The sequence below is a fragment of the Sciurus vulgaris genome (genome assembly GCF_902686455.1).
Source record: "Sciurus vulgaris genome assembly, chromosome: 2".
In the NCBI taxonomy this organism is placed as follows: Eukaryota; Metazoa; Chordata; class Mammalia; order Rodentia; family Sciuridae; genus Sciurus; species Sciurus vulgaris.
The window spans coordinates 139036390-139058185 of record NC_136462.1 but is presented as its reverse complement, the minus strand read 5'-3'; the positions used below and the strand labels follow the sequence as shown (position 1 = coordinate 139058185).

At 38.3% G+C, this 21796-nt stretch overlaps 1 long non-coding RNA gene across 20 annotated transcripts in view; it reads right to left on the bottom strand.

The window, feature by feature from the left end:
- The window catches only part of LOC306654856, a 116104-nt gene that overhangs the window by 57470 nt on the left and 36838 nt on the right, over positions 1-21796 (bottom strand). For 14 of the 20 annotated variants that reach the window (XR_013762079.1, XR_013762080.1, XR_013762081.1 and 11 more), the window contains 6 exons: positions 7429-7533; positions 7220-7310; positions 4840-4965; positions 2800-2913; positions 1840-2505; positions 1346-1442 (listed from right to left, as the gene is read on the bottom strand). This is a non-coding gene — a long non-coding RNA (uncharacterized lncRNA). Of the gene's footprint in view, positions 1-1345; positions 1443-1839; positions 2509-2799; positions 2914-4839; positions 4966-7219; positions 7311-7428; positions 7534-21796 lie in introns of all 20 variants that reach the window. The other 6 variants (XR_013762091.1, XR_013762092.1, XR_013762093.1 and 3 more) reach the window with 5 other exon arrangements.

The following is a 21796-nucleotide window of genomic DNA, read 5'->3' as shown; positions in this document are numbered from 1 at the left end:
CAATATCTGACTTCCTTAGAACCATTTGGTACTCTTTCTGGTATGACTGCAAAGCCTCAATACAAGTGTCAGTTCTCAAAATGTAAACCTAATCTATAAGACTTGTCTATACACAAACAAAATCTGCACCTGGCATGTAAGTGAATTGCTAACTGGTCTAATTTGAATGAGTCCCAACTCAAAGGTCAGATGTGACAGTGTTTGAATTTTGTTGGAAGGTGAGCACAGACTACATCTGGGACACAAAAGGAAAAATATTGTCTTCAAATCTGTGTCCAAGAAGAAGATACTAAAAGATAGTATGGTGGAAAATTTAGAAGAGATCAAAGATAACATTACAAAACTTGTTTTAAACCTTTTTTTAATGTTCAGTCTTTGATCCAGTATTTTAACTTGTAGGCATTTAGCTCAAGGAATAATCATACACAAATATTCAGCTGTATGGATGTTCACTGCAGTTCTATTTAAATCATGTAGAAATTAGTGGGGTTGTTATATGAGCAATAATAAAGAACAGGTTTATGATTATTAGTAATGACAGGTGGCATTACTGAACTCTTATTTTGTGACAGATAATGTGCTGGAACTTTAAGATTCATTATATACTATTTTATGGACAAAGAAACTAAGACAGAGGGTATTTCATTTGTCCAAATCATACAGCAAACAAGGACCAGGGAAGGCATTTGAGTCTAGTACTATTTAACAGAGTCCAAGTTTCACCCCTTAAATGCATTCTCCCATAAATATCAGGATATTGACAGTAATCACTATGCACCCATCAAAATTCTAATCTGGCAGAATATATGACATATAGAAAAATTATGATACATTATTCAGTGAGGAAAGCAGATTTAGACAAATAGTTCATCTTGCACAGGCATTGTTAGTTGGAAATCTCAAAGTCCCATTGAAGACAGATATGAATCGAGGAACAAGGCATCCCACACCAGTCACTGCAGGAATGATACCAGCATGTAAGGAGTCTCTTCCCCTGTAACTCTGCCCTCTCCTCCTCTGCTTCTGTCTCCTCTACTTATCTTTTACAAACAATCCTCTCCAGTTAAGCTTTTGGTTTCTAGGTATAAATACTAATCCCATCTCCATGTGATAGAGCTCTAGTCCCAGGTGCCATCTGATTTACTCTCAAGGAAAGAGCAGATACCAGTCCTTTGGGGGCCAGATGTCCAGCCCCATTCCAATCAGCTGTTGCCAGGAAATAGAGCACTGTAGAACTGGTTCTGCAAAGCAACAACTTGCTTGGAGGAAAGTACTGACCTCCTGAATGGATGCTATTTTTTGTCTTTAAAAGACCATAAATACAACCAGGTGCAGTGGTGCTTGCCTTTAATCCCAGCGACTCAGGTGTCTGAGGGAGGAGGATCACAAGTTAGAGCCCAGCTTCAGCAATTTAGCAAGACACTCAGCAATTTAGTGAGATCCTGTCTCAAAATAAAAAATAAAAAGGGATGAGGATGTAGCTCAGTGATAAAGCACCCCTGGGTTCAATCCCTAGTACCAAAAAAATAAAAAGCATAAATGTAATGAGGGAGGGGAGGAAAGAAGACCCCACATCAAGGTATTAACAATCTTTCTATCTATAATGTTTGTTTAATTTTTACTTCTCTATGGGTTCTAAATTTTTTGTAGTGGATACCTATCACTTTTATACTAGGAGAAGAAAAGAAACCCAGCCTATATGAGGATTAAAAAGTGAATTCCACAGTGGGTGGTATTTGGAGACTAAAAGCCTAGATGAAGAGAAAAGTATTTTTAGTGATGATGGAATGTAAAAAATGCTTACCAAAGCAAGGTGAGAAGTGGTACAGCAAATCTCACCTGAAAGTCCTTGGCCTAGAGCAAGCCCCCTCTCCACAACCCCAGGAAGATGGCTATGTGTATCTGGTAGAGGTGCCAGACATTCTGTGCACCAGGACCTGATGTCTTGTCATTCTGTGCTGTGCAACAGGCTCCTAGGATAAGACAGATCAGAATTGGGAAGAAAGGCAAGACTCATCAAATACAGGATATGATTTAAAAGGCAGGAGACAGTGGCCATAAAAGAAGAAAACAAAATAAAAAGGCATATCTCAAGCAATCAACTGAGGAATGGACAAGAAAAGCAGAGAGAAGTTCAGTGACCTGAAAGATGGTAATGGAGCAAAAAATAAGCAGAGAAGGAGATGAGACTTTATGCCCCAAAGGATAAAGTCATGACCCAGGGGCATGAAGGATGGAGAAGAGCTTTTGGACCATAGTAGAATACTGCAGTCAAAAGAAAGAGCAATTGGTAGGAGCCAGGTGAGGCAGAAGAGAAAAGTGCATGTAAGTTATGGAGAACAAACATATGGACTTGAATAAAACTGGCAAACCCACTTCAGAGTTAGAAGATGTTGGCCACGGTGTCACTGCATCCTGCTGGCTTTCAGTACTCTCCAGTGATAACCAGTCTTCTTACCTACACTCTGCCTATGATCTCTGAGCACATAGTGTTCATCTTGAGCCCTGCTTGGTAAGCACACTTCTATCATCTCACTCCCCTGGCAAATGGATATTTCATTACCTTCCACTGAATCTTTGATAAAATTTTGTAGCTACAAATAGATGGAAAGGCCTGGAAGTTGGATGTTGGAAGCAGCTGACACTGTGATTGGACATTTTAGCAGTTTTAAGTCACATTCACAAGTTCTTTAACACTTTTGAAATCCAGAGACTGGTGCCCAAACCTGGAGTGTGAGCTGACCTCAGTGACTGGGGATCAGTAGAAGATATGAGTGAAAAGGAAGATTCAGCTTGTACCTTGTTTTCTTGGAACACTCATCTTTGGACCCCTGAGCAGTCATGTAAGAAGAGCAAGTATGAGATGCCATGAGGAAGCTCAGACCATGTGCAATGATTCCTGCAGCTGTCCACCTGAGGTCACATCAAAGAACAGCATCAACCACAGGACACACAAGGGAGGAAGTCTTAAGAGACGGCTCCAGCCTCAACCACCATCAGACTCCATAGACTATGAGAGTCACCCAGTTGATCCCAGTCAACGCTCTGAACCAGTACAGATAATGATAGAATGATTGCTGTGGTTTTCAGTTAATAAATTTCAGGGTGATCTGTTGTGCAGAAAGATAAGTGAACCAGACATGGTTGGTTCCAAATAAATTTCTACTAAATTTATTTCTGTAGCAGATATGGAAAGGCAACATTATCTCCATCATTTTCTCCCTTTTAATCATACCCTCCCCCATATTCTGTTCCTTGGTCATACTTTCCTTACATTCTCATTCCCTCTCTCCCACCCTTTCTTGCTCTCATTCTCATATTCTCTCTCTCTCTCTCTCTCTCTCTCCCCCCCCCCTCCTTTCTCCTCTCTCTCTCTCTCTCTCTCCAAATCTAGAATTGTTAGCTATGGGAAATGGAGAAGAAAACTATCATCCAGAGATCCTGTTCTCTCTCCACACCAAAAAAAAAAAAAAAAAAAAAAAAAAAAAAAAATCCTCTGTTTTCTGTATTTGGGCATAAAGAAACTCAAGTCTTTATTTTTTTTTCCAAATTGGTTCCATTTTCCTGTTTTTTTTCCCCCTCCTTCCCGAATGATCCTCGACTCTTCTGTGTACTTTTTAGGTTGTAAAACTAAGAACAAGATACCCTGCCCCAGTGATGATCTTGGCTCTAATATCACCCTCATCTGGAAGCACTGTTAGTTTTGGCCCCCTTCAAATCTTCTCATAGTTCCACCCATGTGCTGCAGCAGTGCTAAATTCCCTTTCCAGGCAGTATAGGGGATCTGCAGACAGCGGCTGCATCAGGAGCTTGAGTGGGAAGAGAACAAGCAGGGTGGTCAGAAGAGCCACTGTGAACACACAACTTTCAGTGAGGCAGACTAGGTGGGAAGGTTCTGACGCTGTGGCCTGGAGACCTGCCTGGCTCAGAGAAGTAGTGACTCATACAACCGTCACTGAGCAGCTAGTAAAGCATGGAGGCTGAGGGATACACAGAAACTGGACCAGCAATTTTTCTCTACCTCCTATGTGGAAGGGAGTCTGCTTCCTCTGTGGGAGGGAGTCAGTTCCCTCTATATGCTCCCAGGGATGTTGGACCACTACCTTGGAGTGTCATCAGACAGTAACAAGCCAAAATGGGCACACATCAATAGATGCATTCGCTTGCACACAGAACTCTAAATGAGAAGAGAAATGCTCAGTGGAGAAAGAAATAAGCCACCCCCAGGAATGGTAGACATATCACTAAAGGGACCACAAGCAGGGTTGGCTGACCACGCTGCAGCAGGCAAAGCGGTATCATCTCAGGTCAAGGAGAAAGCCCCACAGCCAAAAATAGCTGCCCTTCCCAGTTACCACAGCATCTAAAATTATACCATTGAAGATTTATTCCTTTGCACACCTCACCTTTGTTGGGCACAGGTCTGGGGAGGACCCACAAAGTGTCTTCACATTAAGGTGCAAAAAGCCTGACAGCTCCACAGAGTTATTTGGGGGTGGGAAAGAAGGGAGGTGTTGAAAGGGCAGGAACAAGGCAGAGGAAGTACTGGTGAGGGACAGCAAAGGGCAACTTCTCCTATTTCAGAGCCTTACTCAGAAGGAGCCTAACTGGCAGCTACCTCATAAAACCAAGACCTAAGCAATTTGCCAGTAAATTTGAACCATGCATGTAAACAATCCTAATAATTTATTCCTTGAAATGCCTTTATAACACATTATTATGCAGAGCTGCACATGCCTCTATTTTAAATTGCCTAAACAGAAAAAAAAAAAAAAAAAGTAAGGGGCAATTAAAAGGAATAACTTCAAGAGGCAATGTGAGAAAATGGTATATACCTACCATGCTAGAGCACAGAGGGAAGTTGAACTCAGGGAATCAGATCATGTCAACTGGTCCTGAATTTTTGGGAAGATTCTCTGAACTTCAGGCAGGGACTCTGTCTTTATATAGAGAAGTTTGGTTGACCTGGCCCAGAAGACAAAGCAGTAAACAAAAATACACAAAAGCAAAAACAAAAGCAATCATTATTTTAAATCCATATCCAGTTCACGGTATCAACAAGCAACTTCTCCATCTGATTCCATTTTTAAAGTCCTTAGGAATGAGGCAAGATAAATCTACCCTGCTTAATCCACCTCTGGGGCAGCAAGTTAAATACTATGGATGCCACTGGTGGACTTTGAGCAGAGGCTGGTATGTAATTGGGCATTCAAAAAATAAGGAAGGGAAAAAAGAAAGAATGAGAAACCAAAGTACAGAGTTCTGAGAACACCTGATTCCTGCAAGAAGAACCAACATCTCCACACCATTTGGCAGCTTATAAAGAACATCCACATAATATTACCCTCCCCAAATTCCCATGAGGAAAAGAAGTTGCTCTCCCATTTTTGTAAAGAAGAATACTTTGCATGAGAGCAATTAGGTGATTGGCCCAAGGTCAAACAGCTGGTTACTGGGGAACATGATCAGATCTTGAAACGTGAATCTCACTAACTAAATCTCTTGCTTTTTCTACTCTGATAATCTTTGGAGTTACAACAGGAGTACAAAATACATTACTCCTGGACCTGTTGAGTCACTGTCTGAATGGTTTCTGGAACTTTTCTTCTCAACCTCAACTCATTCAGGCACTCAACAAATGATTGAGCCTCAACTACTACTGAGCATTGCTCACCTTCATAGGTATTTCACATGGATGACTTATTGGTGGCCAGTCTCAACTGTCCCTTTTTCAGAAAGTCACTTCCTGATGGTGTAAACTAAAGTGACCTCTGACATCCTTTCCCAGGAACTTTTAAAATTTTCCCACAGTATAGTTTTCCTTTAGTATCCATGGGGGCTGGTTCCAGGATCCCTATGGAAATCAAAATCTGAGTATGTGCAAGTCCCTTATATAAAATTCTTCTAAGCTATACACCTCTTCCTCCCAGATACTTTAAATCACCTCTAGATCACTTAGAAAACCCAATACAATGTAAATGCTATATAAATAGTTATTATATTGTATTATTTAGATAGTAATGACAAGAAATGAATTTTGGTTGGTCCTGAGAATGCAAAACCAATGAATGTGGAAGGCTGATTGTACTTAATCCCATCTGAAACCAGGCAGCTCACATATTTATTCAATATTTTACTGCTTGTCTCCTCTAGAAAATTAGGTCCTTCTAAATTAGAACCCAATCTTACTTAAGGCCATCTCTCCAAAATTAAAACAATTCCTTCAAAAATAGGTGCTCAGTAAATATTTGTCCAATAAATGACATTGAATATTAAGGAGGGTTCTTTTCTGGCATCCCCAATGTATCCAAAGTAGTGAAAAAACACTAACTCAAAAAATCTCATTTAATCAAGACTACAAGTGCTACAATAGAAAATATCCATGGAAGATAGGATTTTAATAACAGCAAAGAGAATGCTTGGGAGAATTAAAGCTTAATTTGAAATGCCTTTATCTCCTGCCACTTAACACAAGAGCAAGGGTCATTTTGTGACGTTAAAAGGCAACAAATTTAAAATGAAGAAAAGGAAATACTTTTTAAAGCAGCGTATAATCTACCTGTGGAATTCACTGCCGCAGGATATTATTGAGGCAAATAGTCTAGCAAGATTCAAAAAAGGATTAGACATTTATATGAATGGGAATAATACTGGCAGTTACACTAACTAGGTTAAAAAGTTACAAGGCATGTCCGTCCTGGGCTCCGGGGCATAACTGTTCACCAGCTGAAGTGAGGAAGGAATTTCCCTCTGTTGATGGAGCATTGCATAATTGGTCAGATGCATGATGGTTTATATTTTTGCTGTCTTCTGTAACACAGGCAGAGACCATTGCCAAACGGAAGTTGCTAGGGTAGATGGCCCAGTGACCTCTAAACATGATATTTCTCACTCCCTCTTGCAGGTCTTGAACAGGACCTAAGAAATCTTCAATTTGAGAAATGTTAAATATAATTCCCTTTTTCTAGTTGATGAAAATATTTCATGGAATGAAATCATGCTCCTGCTATAATCTTAGTAGTAGCACAGCCAATGGTGCGTGGAGGCTGCCTGAGCACTGCCAAATCCCAGCATATCATACAAAAGCATCATTCACTCATTTTTCGAGCCCATCTAACTTTCTTCCTTATGCTTGTGCATTTAATAAATATGTGTTTAACAAAAATATAACTTTATAGGTGTGATAAGAAAACTGGTATTCATAATTCTGTCTACTTACCTAGCTCATCTTCTCTCTGTCACATGGTCAATTATGCTGCCTGGTGCAACCTTTTATTCTTGGTAATGTAAGCCATACATTTTTTTTAACCCTAACAAGGAAAACAAAAAAAGGCAGTTTTTAGACAACTATCTAGATACAAGTTCTATGATAACATGGTATCATATTAATGAAAATGTTGAACTAAATTATTCATTATAGTTACTTACCTTATGATCTTTAGTCATCCAGATATTGACAACATTCCTAAGAAAGTGTGTTCATGCTTGAATTATTAGAAAAAGGACATGCACCAAGCTGTTATAAAAAATAGTCTGCAAGTCAAGACAGAAAGGGAAATTTTAATTTACTCCCTCAAGCCAGCAATCAATCTAAAAAATTTCTAAGATCCTTGAATAAAAGTCAACATATATCCAGCAAGATGGATAATGTTAATATAGATGTTTTTCTGGACTGAAAAAGAGACCACATATTCCATTAATATTTTCAGATACATTTTCATACAAAATAAGTTAAGAAACATTGGTCTAGGTCTTATTCCAAAAGGAAATTCCCCAATGAATCTAGATGAAATCCTCTCACAGTCATTTGGGCCTACATGTAAGATTTGTTCTTTGGGCCTTTTTTGGCAAAATAGCAATTAGATTCTCTTAGCTAAAGATCATTCATATAGTGTAGAATTCTCATCCAGAGGAAAGATTTGAAACATTTAATTTACTTCAGATAGCTACTAATCATTTTATTACCTGGTTACAGACAAGCTTTTACAAATTAGCCTATTTCCTTTTGTTCTAAGATTTCCTATTTACTTTTTCATGTGTTTTTTATAGAGTATAGCTTAAATTTTTTGTTATTAATGTTTTTTCCCTTCAAATTAACCACATATTATAAGGAATTCCAAGTTATTTTAAGTGTTAAAACCATATAGGCAGGATGAGGTTGATGTCTCACACTAGCAATGTGACTTCAGATAAACCAATTAACCCTCCCATGCCTCTTTTGTCATCTGTAAAATGGAAGTATAATAATATTTACAACACAAAACCCATGTACAGATTAAACCTAGAGACAATGCCTAAAAGCATTGACTCAGAGCCTGTTACATGTTAAGGAAGCAAATGGTATCTATTATGATGATGATGCACATTTTGATTATGATTGTTTAAGTATCAGAGGTGCACTTCCTGTTTCCTTATAATTGTTCTTGTTTTAGACATCTTTTTGTCACTGTGATCAAAAGACACAGTGAGAACAATTATAGGAGAAAAAGGTTATTTGTGCTTGTGGTTTCAGAGGTTTCAGTCCATAGACAGCTGACTTCATAGCTCTGGGCCCAACATTAGACAGAATATCATGGCAGAAGAGTACAATGGAGGAAAGAAGATCAACACATGGCACCAAGAAGCAGAGAGACAAAATGTAAACCCCAAAGTCACACTTTGGGTGATCCACCTCCTCTAGCTACTTCCCATCCACCTATAGTTACTGCCCAGTTGATCCATATTAGTGGATTAATGCACTGATTAGGTTAAAGCTCTCATGACTCATCATTTCATCTCTAAACTTTCTTGCATTGTCTTATACATAAGCTTCTTGGGAACACCTCATCTGAACCATTACAGTTCTCATGAATGTTGCATGACTCTATTGATGCGCACTATGAATAGTTTCCCAATATATCGTATCATGGTAGTATAAGTGTGTCCATTTCACCACTCCTTGGTAAAAAAAATGAGAATTATTATTAAATCACAAATTTTAAGAAGTGGAAAAGACAAAAAGGAGTGAAAAAAGGGATGAAAGAAAGAAAAGGAAAAAATATTTAAAAGGCATATTTAAGCTTTTTTCTTTCTAGAACTCGGGGGGGGGGGGGGGGGGGGGCGTGGATTTTGTGAATAACGCATATTTCCATTCCCTGTTCAGTCAGCTTCAAGAGTTTTCTCGGAGTATTTGCACTCCACATCTCAGAAACATGTTATCCCACGGTTGCAAATTTGTTTTCCAGTTGAGTGAAATCACAGAGGGGAAGATTGACTTTCTGGTTTTCTGCCTGATGTCCATTGGTCCCATGAAGACAAGTGATTCAACTTCAATAACCAGTGTGAAGATGGTGCATGCAAAACCATTCCCGGGGGAAGGGGACCTGGGAGAGCCAACATATAAATAGTTTCCCACAAGATAGAATAATGCAGAATGACACAGCCTCATCTGACCACAAGTCTTGGGAGGTGTAACCCAATGAGGCATATCACCTGAGCTCTGAAAGGGATAATGTGTAGAGGAGCAGTTGGTTTGTACAGCTTTTCAAGAGACTAAATACTACCTGGTTTTGTGGGAAGAGAAAAAAAAATAAAAGAAAACAAGAGAACACTTTGACCTTTGATAGTGAATTTGCTGCATTAGAAAGGGAAGAGGCCAACAATCTTGAAATGGAAATTTTCTAACTTCAGGCAACCAAACAAATGGTTTTCCTCATTGTTTCCACCAATTTCCAGCTGACCTCCTTTTTCTCTTAAAACAAGTCAGAAATTTTGTCTGAAGTCTATATAGGCATTGTTCCAATGTGAAGAGGACTAACCTCCTTGGTCATCCATACAAAACTCTCAAGAGAAATCTCTTCTAAGTCAATATGACAGATAAAGAATGGTTCCACTGCTTCTTCTAGCTCCATTAAACAAAGGACTCACATTAAAGGCTCAAATCACAGTTTCCCATCAACATTTGTAGGTAGAATGACATTATAGGCTAAATCCCAGAATCTGGGAATAGCTAAACAGGCTGAAAGAGTTAGCTGCCTGAAGATGGGAACGACAGACATGAAGTTCTGTCATGGTTTCATTAACATCTCCATGCCTGGGTATGAAGCACACCCAGAAGCACGCAACCTGGTGATGGAATAAACTCTCGACCCTGACTTCCTCTGTAACCTCTTTAGACCTCTGTCACCTCATCTGTCAAATGGCAATTGTAACATCCACATTGCAGAATTGCTGGGAGAGAAGAATCAGCTCCTGCTACTTTGGAGATATTATTTACATACACACACACATGTGTATGCATACCCACGTACGTACACTTGAGGTTTTGAAATCAATTACTCTTCTTCATCTTTATAACCCAGAAGGTGATTTTTGGAAAGTCAATTGAGAAAGGAAGGAAAGAAACATATTTTTTTCCTCCAACAAGAAAAAGCAATTAAACGTCAAATATTAACTGTTCCTGGGAGTAAATTTTTTTTAATGGGTTAAAGTGTTGGCCATTATAGACCTCCAATATGTAATTTCTAAGAAAGGACCAGGTAATATATTTTTTTAAATTAAGTGGAAGATAAAATGCTAGAACCAGCATATCCATTCAGAAAGCACTTTTTTATTCATTTTCAGAGGCTCTCCAATTGCATCATGCCTTTTAAGAGGCCCAATTTGTTTAACAGCACTTTATTTTAAACCTTCACTAGTTGCAAAGCATTGATTTATGATAGAGCTGATTAAAGCAACAGTGTTTTAAGCAATAATGATTTCAATTACAGGACTTACACCAACGTGCATTATTCTGATTTTCTTTCCATTCTGTCCACATTTTTATTCACTAAAGAAGAGGGTATGGGTAGATGATATAATTTTCAAAAGTCCCTGGATAAATTTAATATCAGAAAGGAATGTATAGACAGATGGACTGATGTACCTTTTCTGATTATGTGAATGTATTGTATTTTAATATGCTCTGACAAACTCTCGAACAGCTCCCTGATGAGCTCCTACCCGATATCATTAGGGTTATTTAGTGCTTGGATCCTGCTCAATTCCCACTGGAGCCACATTGAAGTACTAGGAATATGCACACTAGATTCATGCCAAGTCCAGTACTTGCAGTCTTGCCTTCTTTTTTTGTGAGTCTTGGAGAAAACAATTAAGCTCACCCTTAGATCTTTAACTCATTCAAATCCAACAGCAGTAGAAATGCATAACCAAATGCTGTAACCCAATCGTGAGGACCTATATTACTCAGTTTTGCATTAGTGTTACAAAATAGCTAAGAAAATCAGCTTTTAAGGAGGAAAGATTTATTTTGGCTCATGGTTTCAAAGGTTTTGGTCCATGGTCACTTGGTCCGGTTGCTTTGGGCACAGCATCATACATCATGGTGGCAACACATGAAGAAGGATTGTTCATGGTGACTGGGAAGCAAAGGAAAGAGAAAGAAAGGATGGGGTTCCAATATCATCTTTGATGCATCCCCCAATGACCTAACTTCCTTCCACTAGGTCCCACCTCTTAAAGGTTCCAGCACTTCCCAATAGCACCACAGGTTGACAACAAATCCTTTAACAAGTGGACCTTTGGGGACACCCCAGGTACAAACTATAGCAGGGCCTATCCCACAGACAAAGTTAGAAAATAAAAAAGTAAAGTCAGCCTGCAGTCTTATGCAGGGGATTCAGTCCATTCATCTACTTCAACATGCAACCCAACATGGAACCAATCACATTTATTAATGGTGACTGACAGAAAAGGAGCCCTTGTTTAATGGGAATAGCAACTCTTGGACCCCAGTCAATTGTTACCATGGGGAGCCATGAATCAAACTGTGCCACAACTTCAGAAATTTCAAAGGAATCCAGAAATTTATATTGAAATGAAGTTTCTCAATTTTTAAAGGATGGACAAGCATTGACCAAATTCAGCCTATAACCTGATTTTGCAGTGCTTCCTAATTGGTGCACAAGTGACCCATCCATCTACTTATTGGAGAGAAAATGTGTCATGACAGAGCACCATGCTTAGCAATAACTCCTAAAAACTAACAAAATATTTATATTCTGCTATTTCACAAACATTTAGTGGGAACCTAGGCACTGACATGCAAAAGAAAGAATAATGGCCATCATCTACCTTCAAGGAGCAAGGTTCATACATATGAACCATGAAAAATTTCAGGTTTAAAAAACTAAGGGGAAATGTACTCTAAGATTGAGGCACTCTATAACATTTATTTTTAGGTAAGAATTTCCTTTATTACCTTTCAGGTAAATTAGTTTGTCCCCATGCTCAGATTTGAAGCTCCATTTTAATTTGAGAACTAGTCCTATGACTATTGAAGTCCATGTAGGATACATTCCCATTAAAATCCCCAATAGCAACTGAAAGGAAAAATTCCAGTCACACCTTCATAGAGTTTTTCTCTACCAATGTTACAGATTTCTTAATTAGGTACTGATATTAAGTGGGCCTTTGCATGATTTAAACCTAGCACTTAATCTGAGCTATTCTATGCTGCTGTAATTTTTATGGGAGCTGACCAACTAATGATGTATGCATTAATTTCTCTGGAAAAAAAAATCATCCTAAATTTTTAACTTTCTTTTTAGAGGAGGAGAAGCCCCAAGACACAAATGAAAGCAGTCAGGTCCAGACATTGAATTTGTGGCTTAGCACGTCAAGAATTATGTACCAAAGTGCTTTACAGAAGAAAACCAGATCAAAGTTAAAAATCTTTCTTTTCAAACTTTGTAATTAATTCTCAGATTCCTCCTTGAAATGCCTTCAAATATTTCCATTGAATTGTATGTGAACTCTTTCTCTTTTCCTTTCAAATATGCTTTTGCCACCCATTATCTCCTCTGATGGCATTACCTGAAGGGAAAGATGTCAAACGTCATCACTGTGGGTAGGATATGGAAATAGCCAGAGCAGATGGTGAACCTTAGAGCTCAGCATTGAATTGGCTTAACCCAGCATTTAATTCATTCTGTTCCTTAATAACAGGCAATTCAGAAGACCTCATTTCCTTCTTTGCATAAAATCCCCAGTCAAACTTTAGCGTACAGTTCCCCTGTCGTCTTTTCAGCCCATCCCCATATAACCTTGTGAACTTCTTCCTAGTGAGCATTAAATCACTGATAACTTGCTCTACCTGCTCTGGGCACTGGAGATGGTAGAACATCTGAACTTTTTTATTTGCTTTACATGGCCAGAAATTCTTATAGGGTCATTGACTTTTCTTAGTAAGAAGCTTCTTGGGGAGTCTTCCCCAGACCATTCAGTGATGAGGGAAGGAAAAAATATTGAGAGAAGTGCAGTAATTTTCCCAGGACCACACAGCTGGTCCCAACAATTTGCAGTCTAGGCCTCTACTTTTTCTCATAGCTGTTATGAATAATTGTTCTCAAACTGGAATTTTACTTGTGCTTCATCATCAACACCAATTTATTGCAGGTTAAAATGCCTAATCTGAGAATCTCAAATCTGAATTTCTCCCAAATCCATAATTTTTCGAACAATGACATGATGCAGTGAGGGGAAAATTCCACACCTCATGTGACAAGTCACAGTTAAATGCATATGTACTAAATATATTGCATAAGATTACCTTCGAGCTATGTGCATAATGTGTACATGATAATGTGCATAAGGTGCATATGAAACAAATGAACTTTATGTTTAGATTTGGATCCCACTCCCAAAATATTTCATTATGTGTATGCAAATATTACAAAACTGAAATCCAAAACAATTCTCATCCTAAGCATTTCAAATAAGGTATGCTCAACCTATACAGTGTTGACAGGCCCTACTTTGTATCAAGTGCCATGCTCATCTCCAGAGACTCCATGAATGAGACCCATTCTAATCCTGATCCAATGCCTGCTAATGCTCCTCCCTCAGTGAGTGATTACACAGAGCAATCACAGACTGAACATCTCAGAGAGAGCAAAGGCTGAGAAGAACTTAACAACTTTCATCTCAATTCTTCATTTTGCAGAAGAGGAAATGGAGACCCAGAAAGTCAGTTCATGTTAGAGGAAGGTCTAGAACTCATGATGTGGACCTAAGAGTCAAGTTCTTTTCATTCTAGTACATTTATCAAATTCAGAATGCAACCTAACTTGTTGGCCTCATCTATCACATTTATCACAAATATCTCCTTTGTTATCCATAGGTTACTTTGTCGCTACGGTCTGTTTGGAAGCTCCATTTTAATTTGAGAACTAGTCCTTTGAATACCAATGTCCACATAGGATACATTTCCATTAAAATCCCCAACATGGTGGACAATGGTCCCCAGGTCTCAGAATTTAAACATATAGAAAAACTGAAGTGACTAGGATAGAATACATGATGCTAGCACACACTAACAACCCTGACATACTCAGGACAAATCCAAAGAATTGGTGTAATAAACTAAAGTCACCTGAGACACTAGGCTTAGCACATGATGATGCTAATGAAATGTTTAGACTCACCACAGATGAATTTTAAAATACTAGTTATAGTTCATATATATGACTTTATAGATCAATAGCATGACTTTATAGATCAATAGCATTCAAAAATCTTAGCTGAAACTATAAATGGTAACTGAATCCATTAAAGAAGTAAGTTAGGTCTTTTATTTTTTATTTTTTTTAATGTGGTCTTTCAGGAAGCTGCCTCTGGACATAACTACAGAAAATTAACACAATAAGTAAAGCATTATAGAACAGCTATTAACTGATTACGCTAATAAAAACCAAATGGGGGCCTTAATTCTGCCCCTCTGGGAAAGCAGGACAGATAAAATAAACAACAGGAAAAAAATATGAAGTAAAGGATAATTGATTTTAAACAATAATAAAGCAGATACCTCCCACCACATTAAAAAAAAAAATACAGATCTCTATCTTCCTTTTAGGAATGATAGAAGAAAATTCTCATTCTGATTCCTTAACACTGAAGTTTGGTAGTAATAGGAGTGCTTCTTAGGCTAGCAAGCTGGAAAAACTAAGGAGTGCTATAAGTTTCTTAAATGCAGGCTACACATGGCTACAACAATTCAATTTATTGCATTATCAAATGTCTCCCTCAGAGGAAGACAGAATCTCAACCTTAACATGGCTTGCTCCATTTAGCATGGGACAGGAGGCAGGGTCCAAGGAAACTGGGCAGTCAAGAACAAGGCCACGCCAGAGGAGAGAAAAGAAGATAGAGTTCCCACTCTTGGGCAGAAGTTGGGAGCCCTTTAACCACACCCCAAGTAGAGCACATGCTTTTGACTAAATCTGCAACTTTTTGAGTATGCTTGGGATTAGCTCTATGTAGAAAGTCATGATAGAGCGTATCTTTGCTTTTCATTTGTTATCTAAAGCATGGCACATACACCTACCTTCAAACCAAATAGATTCAATAGTTTCCCATAGATAGAATCTACCAGGTGACTTAAATGTGATAGATGTCTAATTAAATGTTTTATAGAAGTTGTCTCTAATTTTTGCATTATCTTGCAATTTAGAGGTGAAGACGTGGAGTGTCAGGGTGATACAATGACATCTCCAAGGATTTACCCTTATGAGGCCTGGCCTACCCCAAAAGTACTCATCAATCTACATCCTTTACACAACCCCAGCACTATTGCTAACTGTTGCTGTTGTTTCCCTTCGGTCTCTTTTCACAAATTGTTTTAACCCAAGGAACCAATCCTTTTTGCAAGGCATATGCAAAATCCCAGGTTATTTTTACTTCTCACTGGCAAAAAGTCAGCAAATTCAAATTAAATGATAATTTTTATGTGAGAAAATACTTTAGCATTTTCTTAAAATGGGAAAACAAAAAATCTTAGGCAAGACACTAACTTTTAAGTTGGCAGAAAATAGTCTGATGAGTTGTATATGATTTATTAAAATAAAACAAGAACAGTTCATGTTTTTAACATGTTTGAGAATTAAAGGAGAGTTCTATCGGTAAACGAAGGGTGTTTAGACTTCGAAAGAAGAATCAGTGGTTATAAGCAGGGGATGTCTGCGCACAGTGAACACTCTTGAGTAAATGACAGTAAGACTTATTCAGGATTTGGCAGAAGGATGGGAGAGACACACAACAGGCTCAGCAAAAAAAAAAAAAAAGAAAGAAAGAAAGAAATTCAGGAAAGGAGGCTGAAAGTTAAATCTAGAAACATGTATGAAAGTCAGAGCTCATCAAAAATACAATGTATTCAGACCTTCATACTTAATACTGAAACGTAGGAAGCATTCCTAATGATGAATATCTTACATGATTTGGAAGTTCTCATCTTTTGCAATAAGACAGAAAAAAAGAAATTATATAATTTTGGCAAGGGGCTAGAAAGATCATTACTTGCAAATAATAATCTTATCTGCCTGTATCTAAAATCAAATCTTATCTGCCTATATCTAGAATCAAATTGCTCAGTGGCAGAGCACTTACTTAGCATGAGCAAAGCCCTGAGTTTGATACCTACCACTGAAAAGAATGCATAAATTTATAAGTAAAAATAATAACCAAACTGTCAAAATTGTTTGAATAGGAAATCAGTCAAATAGCAAGTAAAAAACAAAAATGTATAAATAAATTTGGTCAGTAAACTGTCATAAAGTGTAACAGGAAGATTGCACACCCAATAGCACAGAATAAAATTAAGACTATAGTGAGAAATCACCTGAAGAAACTAACTTTACAGAAGGTCATACAAAAAATTAAATGAGAAGCCATAGTTTATTTCTACATGAGAAAATTCAATATTAAAAGACCTCAAATCTCCACCCACTAATGAATATTTTAGAATTTGATGACTTCTTAAATAACAAACAGGGATACATAACCCAGATAACTAATGTGAATGAGGAAAAACTTGCATTAGTGATTATGAAAACATTTCCTTAAATTATAATTAAAAAGAAGGTCTTGGGGAAAAGAGATGAAGACAAAAAAGTAATGAAGTAAAACATAAAAACTCGAAAAGGATCCAATAACATACAAATATACAATAAAAAGAGATTTCATTAAATAAATTTTTACCACATGGACTAAAAAGAATTCCAGAGAAATGAGAGGTTTAAATGCTTTTAAAACTAAAAGGAGCCACAAAAACACTAGTAGAAAATATAGGTTGTAGTACTGATCTCATGCAGGTATATGCAAAGACTTTTTAAACATAAAAGCAAAGGTAGGAAGAATAAAAGAAAATATCTGGCTTTTTCCACGGGGTGATCCAAGATGGCAGACTAGAGGGTGACTGCATCTCCAGTTGCTCCAGAACCCAGGATTCAAGAAGGGGAGGCATTGAAAGACTCGGACTAAAACAGAGCCACGGGAGCCAGCCACAAATCCCCAAGCCAGCGGAGACCTCCGACTTGCAAGCAGCCTCTGGGACCAGGGCAAGGCAGCCAGAGACCTCTCTAGGTGGACCTGCCCCCCGGCCCCCCTGGCCACAGGCTTTTTGCATGGGGCAATCCAAGATGGTGGACTAGAGGGTGACTGCATCTCCAGTCGCTCCAGAACCCAGGATTCAAAAGGGGAAGCATTGAGAGACTCGGACTAAAATAGGGCCATGGGGTGAGTCTCCTCCACCCGGTAAAGCACTGCCAGGGCGGCAGGCCCGGATTCGGGTGGCTTATTAGAGTAGGGTAGGTCAGCTAGAGTCTTCCCCAGGCAGCCCTGCACACTCCAGCGATGGGCTCCTCCCACAGGGCCAGATTCTCCAGCATCTCTGAGCAGGCCCCCCAGTGAGAGCCTTTCTGCACAGAACCAAGCTTCAAGTCCCTGAACCAGGGTGGCGAGTTCCTGCCCGCAGGATGCTTCAGGGCCCAGGACAGGGCAGCCAGGGACTTCCCCAAGCAGCCTGCAGCCCGGCCCCCTCCAGTGGGCAGCGCCTTTGCAGGCTAGCTTCTCGGAGCAGGCCCCCCAGTGAGAGCCTTTCCACACAGAGCCAGCTCCAAGTCCTGGAACCAGTAGCGGGGTAAGGGCAGCTTTCCTTGGAAGCACTGCATTATCAAGTTACTCCAAGACTTCAGGCTACTGAAGGGAGGAAGGTGATACACTGGAAATCTACAGGGACGCTATAAGCCAATAGAAGAATTCTGCAATATCAAAAAATCCCACTGACATCTGACCAATATGAGAAAACAAGGGAAGAAAATGTCCCAAACAAACCTAGATACTATATCAATAAAACCCAATGACAGCACAGCAGAAGAAATGTCAGAAAGGGAGTTCAGAATGTACATAATTAAAACAATCAGGGAAGCAAACGAGGAGATGAAAGAGCAAATGCAGGCATTGAAGGAGGAGATGAAAGAGCAAATGCAAGCATTAAATGATTGCACCAATCAACAGTTAAAGGAGCAAATACGGGAAGCAAGAGATCATTTCAATAAAGAGTTAGAGATATTGAAAAAAAAAAAAAAAAAACAGAAATCCTTGAAATGAAGGAAACAATAAACCAAGTTAAAAACTCCATAGAAAGCATAACCAATAGGATAGAACACCTAGAAGACAGAACCTCAGACATTGAAGACAAAATATTCAATCTTGAAAATAAAGTTGACCAAACAGAGAAGATGGTAAGAAATCATGAACAGAATCTAAAAGAATTATGGGATATCATGAAAAGGCCAAATTTAAGAATTATTGGGATTGAGGAAGGCTTAGAGAAACAAACCAAAGGAATGAACAATCTATTCAATGAAATAATATCAGAAAATTTCCCAAATCTGAAGAATGAAATGGAAAACCAGATACAAGAGGCTTACAGGACTCCAAATACACAAAATTACAACAAACCCACACCAAGGCACATTATTATGAAAATACCTAACATACAAAATAAAGACAGAATTTTAAAGGCCACGAGAGAAAAGAACCAAATTACATTCAGGGGGAAACCAATAAGAATATCAGCAGATTTTTCAATCCAGACCCTAAAAGCTAGAAGGGCCTGGAACAACATTTACCAATCCCTGAAATAAAATGGATGCCAACCAAGAATCTTATACCCAGCAAAACTCACTTTCAGATTTGACAACAAAATAACATCCTTCCACGATAAACAAAAGCTAAAGGAATTTACAAAAAGAAAGCCAGCATTGCAGAACATTCTCAGTAAAATGTTCCATGAGGAAGAGATGAAAAACAATGATACAAATCAGCAACGGGAGGAACTAGCCTAAAGGAATAGCCAAATAAAGGGGAAACCAAATCATGTCAAAAAACAAAAATGAGTCAAATGACTGGGATTACAAATCATATCACAATAATAACCCTGAATGTTAATGGCCTGAACTCATCAATCAAAAGACATAGACTGGCAGATTGGATTAAGAAGAAAAATCCAACAATTTGCTGCCTGCTAGAGACTCATCTCATAGAAAGAGATACCCATAGACTAAAGGTGAAAGGATGGGAAAAAACATACCATGCACACGGACACCACAAAAAAGCTGGAGTATCCATCCTCATTTCAGATAATGTGGACTTTAAGCCAAAACTAGTCAGAAGGGATAAAGAAGGACATTACATACTGCTTACGGGAAGCATAAATCAGCAAGACATAACAATCATAAATATCTGTGTCCCGAACATTGGCTCATCCATGTCCGTCAAACAAATCCTTCTCAATTCCAGAAATCAAATAGACCACAACACAATAATACTAGGCGATTTTAACACACCTCTCTCACTGCTGGATAGATCGTCCAAACAAAAATTGAATAAAGAAACCATAGATCTCAATAACACAATCAACAATTTAGACTTAACCGACTTATATAGAATATACCATCCAACAAAGAAAGAATACACTTTCTTCTCAGCAGCACATGGATCCTTCTCTAAAATAGACCATGTCTTATGCCACAAAGCTACTGTTAGCAAATACAAGAAGATAGAGATACTACCTTGTACTCTATCAGATCATAATGGATTGAAATTAGAAATAAATGACAGAATAAAAAACAGAAACTTCTCCAATACCTGGAGACTAAATAATACACTATTATATGATGAATGGGTAACAGAAGACATCAGGAGGGAAATAAAAAAAAATTTTAGAAGTAAACTAGAACAAAGACACATCATATCAAAATCTCTAGGACACTATGAAAGCAGTACTTAGAGGAAGATTTATTTCATGGGGTGAATTCAACAAAAGAAGTAGAAATCAACAAATAAACGACTTAATACTACAGCTCAAAGCCCTAGAAAAAGAAGAGCAGACCAACACCAAAAGTACTAGCAGACAGGAAATAGTTAAAATCAGAGCCGAAATCAACGAAATTGAAACAAAAGTAACAATTGGAAAAATTAACAAAATAAATAGTTGGTTCTTTGAAAAAATAAACAAAATTGATAAACCCTTAGCCACACTAACAAAGAGAAAGAGAGAGAAAACTCAAATTACTAAAATTCAGAATGAACAAGGAAATATCACAACAGACACGAGTGAAATACAAAACATAATTAGAAGCTATTTTGAAAATCTATACTCCAACAAAACAGAAAACCTCAAAGACATCAGCAAGTTTCTAGAGACATATGAATTACCTAAACTGAACCAGGAGGACATACACAACTTAAATAAATCAATTTCAAGCAATGAAATAGAAGAGGTCATCAAAAGCCTACCAACAAAGAAAAGTCCGGGACCAGATGGGTTCTCAGCCGAGTTCTACAAAACCTTTAAAGAAGAGCTCATTCCAATACTTCTCAAAGTATTTCATAAAATAGAAGAGGAGGGAACACTCCCAAACTGATTCTATGAAGCCAATATCACCCTGATACCTAAACCAGACAGAGACACATCAAGGAAAGAAAATTTCAGACCAATATCCTTAATGAACATCGATGCAAAAATTCTCAACAAAATTTTAGCAAATCGCATACAAAAATATATTAAAAAGATAGTGCACCACGATCAAGTGGGTTTTATCCCAGGGATGCAAGGTTGGTTCAACATCCAGAAATCAATAAATGTCATTCACCATATCAACAGACTAAAAGTTAAGAATCACATGATTATTTGAATAGATGCAGAAAAAGCATTCAATAAAATACAGCATCCCTTCATGCTCCAAACACTAGAGAAAATTGGGGTAGTGGGAACATTCCTTAACATTGTAAAGGCCATCTACGCTAAGCCCATGGCCAATATCATTCTAAATGGTGAAAAACTGAAAGCGTTCCCCCTACAAACTGGAACAAGGCAGAGATGCCCTCTTTCACCACTTCTATTCAATATCGTTCTTGAGACTCTAGCCAGAGCAATTAGACAAACCAAAGAAATTAAAGGGATACAAATTGGAAAAGAGGAACTCAAACTATCCCTGTTCGTTGATGACATGATTATATATTTAGAGGAACCTGGAAATTCCACCAGAAAACTCTTAGAATTCATAAGTGAATTCAGTAAAGTAGCAGGTTACAAGATCAATGCTCATAAATCCAATGCCTTTTTATACATAAGTGATGAATCTTCAGAAAGAGAAATTAAGAAAACTACCCCATTCACAATAGCATCGAAGAAAATAAAATACTTGGGAATCAATCTCACAAAAGAGGTGAAAGACCTCTACAATGAGAACTACAGAACACTAAAGAAAGAAATTAGGTTTTCAAGATGGCGGCCTAGAGGGTGGCTGCATTACGTGTTGCTCCAGAACTCAGGATTCAAGAGAGGAGATATTGAGACGCTTGGGACCAACTCAAAGTAGCCGGGTGACTCTCACCCCCTGGGGGGGCATCCCGGATGGGACGGGGGTCCCGGAACGCAGGAAACTTTGTGAAGTAGAACTGCCGGCGAGACGCCCCT